The sequence below is a fragment of the Coffea eugenioides genome, chromosome 9, assembly GCF_003713205.1.
Source record: "Coffea eugenioides isolate CCC68of chromosome 9, Ceug_1.0, whole genome shotgun sequence".
Taxonomy (NCBI): domain Eukaryota; kingdom Viridiplantae; phylum Streptophyta; class Magnoliopsida; order Gentianales; family Rubiaceae; genus Coffea; species Coffea eugenioides.
The window spans coordinates 14,904,896-14,917,341 of record NC_040043.1 but is presented as its reverse complement, the minus strand read 5'-3'; positions in this window follow the sequence as shown (position 1 = coordinate 14,917,341).

Below are 12,446 nucleotides of genomic sequence, written 5' to 3'. Positions count from 1 at the left end.
GGTCAATTTGTTCGAGCTTTCAGCTGTAGGAATTTCGACAACTGTGGTTGACAAAATTCAGAATCAACGGAAGACCAATTACTTTGCCCAATCAAATTAGGGCTTTGTGCCAAATCTTATTAACCGAAATTCAGTTAAGATCCTAGGGTTATTAATATATATGCAACAGAGAAGAGTGCAGGTCACAAAGACATACGAGGGAAAAAAACATAGAAATCGAAAATCATATGGAAAAATTTTTACCTTTTTCTCTGTAATAGTGATGGCGTAAGAGCTTTTGATTTCTGCTATATTTGAAGCAGAGATGGTGAAAATATTGACAAACTCTTATCCGAGTTGCGTACTGCAGTGGTTTTGGATGAGCGGAAGAATTCGGGTCTAGGTAGTTTTGTTTTTTCCTTTTCGGATTTGTAAAAGATAAACCCCTTCCTGCTTTGGGGGGCTTATCGATACCTTTTTACAAGGGATCGATATGTGGATTGTGCTAGGAAACTATCTTTTATGGGTTTTATTAAAACTATGTCGTTTTTATGTAAAAATTAGGAACTGTTGTGAAATTTGCAGCACAAATTGAAATTTGCTGCTTATTTACCGCACTTTCTCCTTGTGCCACAGCAAAAGCGTTGCAAAAAGCCCGTTTTCTTGTAGTGCATGCAACGGCCAACTCCGAAGGCTATTTATCAAAGTAAAATGCAGCAGCCACAGATGCAACAAACAACAACAGACAAATGTTAATCTGTGAGATGCAACTAAAATGCTTGGTGTTGGATGCAACTGAAGTGCTTGGTGTTCCATCTTGAATTGCAGCAGCAACAAACACACACGCAAATGGCCAGTTCATGTAGTAGAGGTGAATTCTGGAATTCACCTACATCATTTACAATTAGAAATAGATATTGTCGATGTAATCGCAAGGCAACTATTAAAATTTCTGAGAGTCAACGGAATCCACACAAGCTGTACTTTTGCTGCACAAATTGCAGATTCTTTGAATGGTATGAAGGTCCAGAAGAGGAAGAGGTGAGCAGCCAAAGAGAACGCAAACATTCATCAATGCAAAGGGAAGAACAAGTCCAGATTGGTAGAGTTGAAGAACAATACTCCATAGTGACAAAGCTAATGATACTTAACCTTGTATTCTTAGCAATTTATATGTTTGTTCAAATTGTGAAGTCAGTTTAATGAAATCAGTTTATTCAAATTTTCACTTTCAGTTTATTCATATGTGCATGCAAGACGTTGTCTATTATGATCTTACTAAGACAACACCATACAATCTATACATACAAAAAGAATTCGAACCTGTAGAATCCCTGCATATTGCACTTTACTTCAAAGATACAAAATGTATGTCTTTAATGAATTTACACTGCTGCTTGGAATTCAAATGTCAGGCAAAAGACCATGTATAGGTACTAAGTCCATAGATGGTATACAAAACCAAAAGTTGCACCAAGCATTTCAGCAAAGTTTCAGCAAAACTAATAATGACAAAAGTATCTCCAATCGTAAACAGATTCAAAAGAACATCAGTATTCTTTTAGCAACAATATATGACAAGGGAGGCCTAACTATTTAAAACCTCAAGCTATAGCTGCTGCTAAGATTGTGCGACTCATGATTAGCTGATGTATTGGTGCTCACTGAAGTTTGTAAGTGGGAATTTTTTGTGGAATTGGCACCAGCAATTGGCATTAATGGCATTGGTTGTGAAGCTGCAAATGAAGTTCTCCTCCTGATGTTAGTTACAGCAGATGTTCCATCTTTCTTTGAGGGCCTTCCTCTCTGAAATGATATAGGACAAGTGCATAGGGTGAGCAACTCAGAAATGAAAAAAAATGACCAAAAAGCAACTGGATGTACCTTTCTCTTAGCAGCATCCATAGTTGTCTGTACATCAGCTTGAATATTAGTTGCACCAGGTTCAGTTGATGGGCTTGGATTGTTGCCTTGACTGGAAATCACACCAGGCACACTACCCTCTATGTGATCCTGCATTAGGAAAATCTCCTCATTTGGTAGTTAACAGTTGTTAATTTGATAGTAAACAGTTTCAGCACTCACTAAACATATAATAAAGTAACGTTTACCCAGAGAACAACTCCTGACAAGCCTGTGTTTGCAATTCCCCTGCCAGGCCTTGCTCTTCTCTTAGGAATCTGTACATTAAGTTGTATGTCATGATCTTAAGTATGGTGAACAAAGTAACATGATCAATATTAGAAATCAGTTATGAACCTGCTGATTTGTTTGCGAGGTAGAGTTATTTCCTCTCACAGGTGCTCTTTGGCATGTTCTCTTATTATGGCCAAATGCATTGCAGTTCCTACATCTCAGAGTAGTAGACCTCTTTGTCTGAGATGGAGCTGGTTCATCAGGTCCTCGCCTTCTATTCACTCTTGGTCTACCTGGAGCTCTCCTCAGGGGTGGTGGTAGGACAATTGCTGGAGTGACATCAGGTAATGGAGGCCATCGTTTCTCATGAGGAATTGGGTGAATTATGCCACTATATGCCTTAATCCACATTTCTGTTGAGAAGCAACCATCACAGTAAGCCTCTACTTTGAGTCTTCTATATATAATGCCTAGTGCAGCATGCTTGCAAGGTAGTCCTGACAGTTGAAAAGCACCACAATCACACGTCTTTTGGGCCAAATTGACAATGTATTCTCTGTCCACATCACCAACTTCAAATATCTCCTCACTTGCCATTTGCAGTGAGCATCTCCTAGACAGTCCAACAATTTCCTTCAGCTTTTTAGTGATTTTTGGAGTGATATTAGAGCTCCATGTGCAGGCCTTGTGATATCTTTTATGCAGCTTTTTCATGAGCTTTTTCCTTAAACCATCAGCAAGAGTCAGTATTGGTTTAGCTCTTAAATCTCCCACCCATGCATTGAAAGATTCAGTAAAATTGTTTGTGACATGGTCACACTTTATCTCAGTTGAGTATGCGTGCCTAGCCCAAGATGCAGGTGGAATCTTTGATAAGTATCTCCATGCTTCTACATTCATGTCTTTAATGGAGGCCATTGCTTCATTGAAGCCTAATGCATCATAGCTCTTAGCAGCTTTCCAGAACAAACTGTTCAGTAATACTCCAGGAAATTGAATGTTTGCAACAATACCGTCCAGTAGCTAATGGAATTTGCTCCTCATAAGCAAGATTCAATCCCTACAGCAATTGAGTTAAAACCATTCAAATAATAGGCATAGCTGGACATATAGAATGAGACATTTGCCATGATAGTAAAGTAAATAAGGTCTATACCTTTTGTCTATCACTCATGAATGTTAAAGGAACACTGTTATGAAATGGTCCAAAGAATTCCTGGAAAAAGTAGAAGAACCAGCTCCAGGTTTCTTTGTTTTCAGATTCAGCCACAGCAAATGCAATAGGAAAAATTGAGTTATTTGCATCCAATGCTACAGCAGTGAGTAATACTCCACCAAAATTGCCTTTCAAATGACAACCATCGAAACCAATAAAAGGTCTACAACCAGTTAAGAAACCATCTTTCTGACCTTTGAAACTTATAAACAATCTCAAGAATCTTGGTTCGACAAGTAAATTGGGTCTGTCATAATGAACTTTGCATAAGCTGCCAGGATTGCTCTGCCTTAGAAGAACAGCATATTTTGGTATCTTACTATATGAAGCTGCATGTGTACCCTCAATTTCTTCCCTGGCCTTTTCTCTTGCCCTGTATACTTGTTGTTTGCTAGGATGAACACCATATTTTAGCATCTCAGCTTCAATCCCCTTTCTGGAAATGTCTGGATGATCTCTCATCACAGCAACAAGTTTCTTTGCTATCCAATCAGAGGTGGCCTCTCGATTCTTGCTGTCCATCACACACGTGTGTTCTGGTGTGTATGATTTTATCATATACGTCACTGAATCTGCTAAAGGTGAGGCATGAATTCTCCACTTGCATCCATCAACACCACACTTGGCTGTACATCTGCTTTTTTCATTCTTCAATCTTTGTAGGGGAAAACCTTTTTGGATCACAAAATCCTTTAATGCTGCTCTAAAAGCATCAACATTTGTGAAAAGCTGTCCCTTCTTAAACTCTATGTCTTCTTTTCGGTTGTAAGTCCACATCTTGGCTCTTAAGGCTTCTCTCATGGGATCTATTTCATGTTCAGATTCAAAATCAGGTACAATATCCTCATTTTCCTTGTCATCAAAGTCAGAAAAATCATCATGACTACTGTCACTTTGGGATACAGACCAATGCTCATCACCTAAATTATCCTCATTGTTACTGTCCCAACCTTGATTCCATGAGTTATCAGAAGTAGAATCACAAATGTACTCCTCAGTCTCACAATTTAATTCATGAACTTCGATATTCTTGCCTCTACCAGTTTTTTCAGTTCTTAAATTCTCATGCTCATTTACTACATTTCTGTTTAGGAAGTTGTCACTCTGTTCTGCAGGGATGATATCCATCTCCAACACTTGTATATTAATGACTATATGAGATTGATGCACCTTGAACATTTCAGCAACAGATTGGTCATCATTCACATCTAAGTACTCAGCTGTACCAGGTATTTCGCATCTCATGTGCACCAGTAGATTGACATTTCCAGACATTTCTTGCAATGCCTTCTCAGCAACGTCATTTAGTAAGTCAGAATACATGTAACTCTTGGGATTTACCTTAGCCACTCTTACTTTTCTTCCCATACAATGGAGCACAATATCATGAACATCAGTGTTAACCATCCTACAATAGACAATCATAGCCTACTGAAGTTACTGAAGTTATTGAAGTTACAGAAAATATTAGCACAAAATTAACCATCTTGCAACATTGGTTGCTGAAGTTACAGAGAAAGCATAAGCTACTAAGGTTTGGCATCTAACTATATCAAACAACCCAAGTCAGACGAGAAATATAGAATCAAGCAAGCATCAACTGGTAGAGGCTTAGCAAACCAAGTCACGTGACAAACCAGAAAATCATAAGCAAACATGTATCAAGCTTATACAAACAACAACCAAATCAGAAGTAAGCTACCAAGGAATATTGAAACAGTCTCTGAAATCTTAAACGCTTACCTGGTAACGCAGTTTGTTTGCCAGAAAGAGACTCTTCTTCAGCAAATGTTAGAATCAACAAGTTTGTTTGCCAACCATCAACCTCAGTTGCTATAACACAAACAATGGCGGGAACAGACCAAGTTTCTTGCTTCTATATGCACCGTGCCTTTCAAGCTGTTATGTCAATCAGATCAAGAGCATGGCGCCTAAGTTTGGCGCCATTTCACAACGGTCCCTTTTCTATTTTCGTTTTTAGGACTCTAATTTATGGTTAATTACATTAATTGTGTTTATAACTAACTTAACTAATAGCTTTCAGATAATCACAAAATATTAACAAAATTGTAAGGGTATTTAAGTCTTTTTGACACAAATGATGTAAGAAATGGGACCTCACCATCTGACAGGGGAGGTTTGTGGAATTTCAGAAACCACAGGGGAGGGGAGTGAAACTGTCAGAAACCTCAAGGGAGGTTTCTGAAATTATCCCTTTCTTTTTTGTAGATTTTCCCTTTAGTTGCTTAATAATCACATGTTCTTTGCCTTCCACTAAGGGCCTGTTGCGAGTTACAATAACTTATTAAAAAATAATTTTTCAATAGAGTTTTTAATAAAAATACTTATTAAGTATTTAAATGCTTTAAAATATATTATTTGGAGATATTGTTCAATAAATACTTATTGTATTGGATAATATATGTAATTTAAAAAATTTTAAATATATTTATCTCTTTATTTAGTTCATAATATAGGGATAAAATGATTAAATTCAATGTTTTATTTTTTAAATCACAAAAGCTACTATAAAAGTACCAAATTTAACCTTTTGCTAAAAGTGTTTTTAACACAAAAATTTTTACTCCTAATTTTATAGGATGATATTCACCAAACGTTTTGCTTTTAGCACATAAAAATGCATTTTTACCAGAAGCACTACAACTCTTATAGGGAGAGCTTGCGCCTCTTATGGGGTGCAACCTGGCTCAACTCCAGATTAGTCAGGGCCCAAAGTGGCTATTTCATACCGAAGGATCTGGCCAAAAAAAAAAGTTACGAAAATATTTAAATGGATTATAAATGGATAATTGGTTTTTATTTAATCCATTTAGATCCATCCATTTAGATCCATTTATTAAATGGATTTAAATGGATTGGATAAATTTCATCCACCATCCGTTAAGTCAAAACCAATTATGAACCATTTATCCATATTACCACCTCTAATCAAAACAAAGCCCTTCAAAACTATGGAAAGGGAAAAGCTTGGGAGAAATAGTATACCTTTCAGAGTTTAAAAAAAAAAAAATCACCATGCATAATAAACCACTACATATTCTCTGCATGTCTTCTGGAGTAGGCAGATAAGTCCTTCCTTCACAGAATCTTGAATGAACTTTTTTCCAAAACTTCCACTTATAATTTTAAACCTCTTAAATATGGAAATACTGTACTATTTTGTCAACAAAAAGGTCATTTTACCAAGTGCGGACAAACAAAGGAAGGGAAAAAGAAAAAGGGGGGGCCTCCATATAATTCCAAGCGGAACCCATTAGCAGTGGCATGCAGTTTCAGGGCTTGATGATTTGGATTTTTAGGCTTTACCACCAGTTTGGGCAATGGGCTGTCATTTAGATTTGCAAAGGGCGGCTTAGTTCCAAGTAGAACTTCGATCAGGAACTTTCTCAAGTCGGAATGAAATAGAATCGTGTGCTTCCATGTAGTAACATTTGTGCATGAAATAGAATCGTCTGATTCCATGCATTTAAATTTAAATGTGGTAATAGAAATGTTATTATCTTGATGATAATTAATCAATATTTGTGCATACATATCCAAGGCAATCGCCTAAACAATAGCATGAGAAATATACATCTGTGTTACTTTCAAGCGAATTTAGGTATTACAAATGCTGGTAGTTGCATTTATTCTAAATTCATTCAAGAGTATGTTGTGATCATAAGATGCTAATTGTTGAAATCAAAATCTTAACTACTGCATGTATAAAAGGCGAAGTGATTTAAAGCTTGTGGCCATACCTTATACCTTTGGTCTATTTATTTTGGAATATGTAACTATTATGTCTAGAGTCTTGAATAAGGTGTAATGGTAAATCTAAACATGTTAACTCTAAAATATGTCTAGAGTATCTTAGCAAATATGAAAAGAATGACATTGTGTTTATCGTATCTGAAAACTACAACAATTAAGGATATCTGTTGACTAAACCTTTGTCGAGGAACTTGGTGAATTCAATGTCATTGGATATGGGTTGAAAACCTTAATCTAAAATCACTTGCAATAGGAACCCTACCTTGATTTTAGCACTACCACTAGATGAAAAGGTTTAAGGGGTAACAACAAGTTGGAAATTGATTTTGAGAACTAGATACTTCTGTGTACATTTCCACCCCACTAGTGCATATTGTTATAAGAGATTGAGTACATGTTGAAATTACAATCCTAATGAAGTGTAAATTCTTTCTTAGTGCTCGGTCCTATAAAGTTTGAAAGTGTCTTCACCAATATATCATAGGAGTGGTGCCACTTCCAATAAAAGGTTGGTTTGTTTTTGTTTATGATCATGAATCTAAGATGGAGCACATGGCCAGTAATAGTGCTAAATTTCTTTGTGAATTAATCAATGTTTATAATACCATGTATATAGTTAATCTAGTCTAATAGATTTGGTGATGTCTTACACTAAAAAAAGTTTAAATATAATGATACTTTTCTTTATGCATGGTATTTTATGTGTTAATTTGTTATTTCATTCACAAACTAAGTGGGAGATTGTTGGAATAGTTTGTAAATGAAATAGAAATGAGACTTATTAGAATAAAGAATTTGGAAACTTAAGGGTCTGTTGGAAGCCAAAAGTTTTTGAAATATTTTTGGCATTTTCTATCCATTGAAGGGGCTTAATAGTGCCTTTCAATGTCCATAAAATGTCCATAAACATGTGAATAGTGGCTGAATAGTTTGTGACGCTTGGATTGTCCTTTTACTATAAAAATGACAAGTTTCTAATATATAAACTAACTAGAACCTTGATCATATCTTTGTAAGAGCAAGTTTGACATTTGCTATCAAGTTTTTCCAAAATCTTGTTGTATCATAGATGTTATTTACCAAAATTCTATAGCAAACACTATGTGCAGTGCGGGTAAATAACACTTTAAAGATAATGTCAAACGCGCCTCAGGATCATCAACAGATCCCCTTTCTTTTGTGTAATTTGTTAGTGAAATTACTGCACTTTTCTATGGTCTTTTAGAAACTTAAGGGTATGTTGGAAGTCAAAAGTTTCTGAAACATTTTTGGCATTATCTATCCATTAAAGGGGCTTAATGGTGCCTTTCAATATCCATAAATGTCTATAAACATGAGAAATAGTGGATGAATAGCTTGTGACTCTTGGGCTATCTTTTCACTATAAAAATGACAAGTTTATAAGACATAAACTAACTAGAATCTTGATCATTTCTTTGTAAGAACAAACTTGACATTTTCTATCTAAGTTTCTCCAAAATCTTGTTGTATTCTAGAAATAATTTGCCATAACCCCATAGCAAATACTGTGTGTTACGAGGAAAATAATACCTTAAGAATAGTATCAAACACACCTCAAGATCATCAACAAATTCCCTTTCTTTTGTGAAATTTGTTAGTGAAGTTTCTGCATTCTTCTATTGTCTTGTTTTCTTTTCTTAACATTTGACACAAGCCAAAATGCTTCTTATGCCAAAACACACATAAACTGCAACCGTGAGAATGGATATAGTGTCCAGCAAGGTTAGATGATGGCAGTACGATAGCAATTTTTTGCTCGCAACCAAAAGAACATTCATTGTTACAACTGAATTGTGAAACATCTCCATTGTTTTGGTCTCCATTACAACCACCTCCTTCACAATATCCAATACTTTGGAAGATTTGCATCGGAGCACGTTTATGATTTCAGATTCAGCCATCTGTGACCCCAAAAAAAAAAAGAAAAGAAAGGGAGACAAAGAACATTGTATAGAAAATCAGTTATGTCCAACTTATGTTAACCACAAAAAAGAGTATTGTGTAGAAAATTAAAAGAACATTGTGCACAAAATTAAAAGAACATTGTATACAAAATTAAAAAATGACCTATACTATGTTAGCCGCAAAAACATAAAAAAGAGAGAAAGAACATTGTGTAAAAAATTAAAAGAATATGTCAAGAAATTAAAAAATGACTTGAGATGTGGAGTACAAATAGTGAAGTGAATTGCTGCAAGTGGGAGCAAAGACCAGAGGCGAAAGGAGAGATTGGAGAAGACAAATTCTATATTTATAGAGTAATAGAAAATTGGCACATGCATTGGCACATGTGAATGAGAGACAAATTCTATTTTTTAAAATGGTTTTTTTTTTTTTTTTTTTTGGGACTGAGCTTACTAGTAATTTTTTTCCTTTTTGAGGTAAGCAACTGCCATAAAGGGGCAATTGATTTGTCTTGGTTTCCACTGTCCAGTTTGTCCATGCAATTTCTTTGTCTTCACATACCACATGTCCATGGATTTTTTTTTTTTTTGACTTCTCATTATTTCTTTTGAGGCGCATTTGCAGTTGTTCGTTCTTTTTGCATCGTTTCTCTCCTTTTGCTCCTATGTCCTTTTTTCTGTTTCACCGTCATTTCTCTGTTCCATTTGTTATTTTTGGTCTTTTTAGCCATTTGATTGATTGTATGGTATGGTTTCCTCAGACTCTATAGTCTATATAGAGTATTGGTATAGGAACGTGTGCATTAGTATAGACCCATTTCTCTTCTAAGGGCATCCATAGCGCGGGTGTAATGGACCGCTCCATGACACGGTCTCCTATTGGAGCCGTGTCATGGAGATTACACGCATCATGGATATGATGCATGGATATGATGCGTGTAATCCATTAGAAGGTAGGACCCATGATTAAATGTAAAATAATTCTAGCCACCAACGGTTACATCCAATTTTAACTTCAACGGTAAATTTGCCAGCACACAACACATTTTAGCTTTCCAACGGTTATATCCAACGGTTAGATTTTAGCCTTCTATATAAACACACAACACTTTTTTAAAACATATCCCACTATTCTACTCTATTATTTCTTTTATTCTCTCACACACTTTTACTCTCTCACTCATTTAATTCATTTTTTGTGATTATGGAGGAAAATTTTAGTAGTTTTACAAATATGTTAAATGCTCCAAATATAGAAAATTCATCATCCTCACAAAATCAAAACCCCCAAAATTTTCCAAATTACCCATTTTCTGGTATTCCTACAAATGTGCAAAATTATGCATTTCCCCCAAATTTATCCGCTTCCAATCATCCATCAAATTTTCAAAATCTGCCAAATTTTTCATATCCAATTCCCATGTATCCTCCACCTCCTTAATTTAATCCAAATATGGGAAATCACTACACATCGGGGTATTATAACTTTGGTATGGGTTATGGAGGCTCAAGTGCTCCGTCGGAGATAAGGAAGGATTTTGATTTCGCCGGCCAACAACAAAATGCTGCATCAACGGAATCAATGCCGAACTCTCAATTTCCACCATATTCAACACGACGTGGGGTGGATAACATTACTTTCACCAATGAGTCAATGGAAGAATCTGATTATAAACGCGTTCCATGGAGTGTGGATGATGACAAGATACTTGCAAGTGCTTGGCTCACAATTTCTAATTGTAGCATTGTGGGTAATTCTCAAAATGAAGAGAGTTTTTGGAAACGAGCCACAGAATACTTCAATGAGTTATGCATTATTAAAATAAATATTCGATTTAATTGTAGACCCATGTTATTACACCTTATGGAGTGTAATCCATTGTGAGTGAAAGTGTAATAAAAGAGAAGAAAGTGGAATGCTGACGTGGCATGTGGATTACACTTCACAAGGTGTAATAACATTGTGGATGCTCTAAATTCTAACGTCCAAAAGTCCAAATTCTAATGTCTTTAGTACTTTATCGTGGAAAGGGGAAAGGAAAAAAAAGAAAAAGATACATAAGCGGATAGGTTCAGTTCATTTTCGTTCTCTAACCAAAATCATCTATAGTGAAGGTTTTGAAGATGTTTATAACTTCAGCTATACGGGCAAATTGCAAATTCCAAGCATCTTGATTTAGGAGAGCGAGGGTTGGTTTTTTGGCTGTCACAATGACCAATCCTCTTGTTGTCTTCAGGGTATGATCATGTCAACTGTTTAAATTTCTTGACATATTTGTCAATTTTTTTTCCCTCTTGGTCCACTAATTGTAGAATTGTCTTTCTTGATTTCTGCCACACGTTGTCCTTAATCTGAAATCAGTAGTGTACTTTAAAGAACAGGAGGATAAAAGGGATTTGTAATATCTAATGGATGTGAGAAAGTGGCTTGAATTAGGGAATAGGTAAGTTTATTTTCATGTCTTATTCAATGTTTTGAAAACCGGATCGGATCGGCCGGTTCGACCGGTTGAACTGCGAACTGGCCATGGCACCGTCCGGTTCTATGTTAGGGTTGACCATGCTAGAAAACCGGTCAAAAATCGGTCCAACCGTGAAACCGGATTGAATAGTTTTTTTCCGGTTTTCGAGTTTTCCTCTTTTTTTTTTATAACGTTTTGCAAAATATAGCTTTCAAGATTCGAACTCATGACCTTTGTAATAGAAGACCAATATAGTAACCGTTGCACTATCACATCTTATTAATTTTTTTTATAACTTATTTATATAAAACAAACACTCATATTTTTTTTCATTTTTCTTACAAAATCTCATCCTCTTATGGCTCTTTCTTTTCAATTTTCAACTCTTTCTCTCTCTCTCTCTTTCTCTCTATCCTCTTTTCTTTTGTCACTCCCTTTTTAATCAAACATCTTTATTTTTAATTTATTGATGTTTTCTTACATCTTTTAATTTTATTTTTGTCCATTAAATTAAAAAAGTTAAAAAAGAATTATTTTTTTAACCCAAATTATTTAATGCCACAACCACTTACTTTTATCTCATTTTTTGTTTCTTATCAAGTTTGCATTTTTATTTTCGATTCTCTTGACTTCTTTCGAACTCCAAACTTTTTTAAATTGCAATCTCTAAATCCCAAAATATAAATTAAAATTTAAGTTCACAATGTCTAAATTCTCATAGACGTGAATTTTGTATAATTTCAAAATATTGTGATATTTTTGGGTTGGATTTAAGATTTTTTCGTAGATATAATTGAAATTGAGATGAAATTTATTTGTTTTAACTTATAATTCAAAAATAAATAATTTATTTTTAAAAATCCAAGTTATTCAAAAATAGTAAACTTTTCATCATGTAAAGTATTAAATTAGTCCATTACATGTCTTATTTTGTGCATATATATATATTTATAT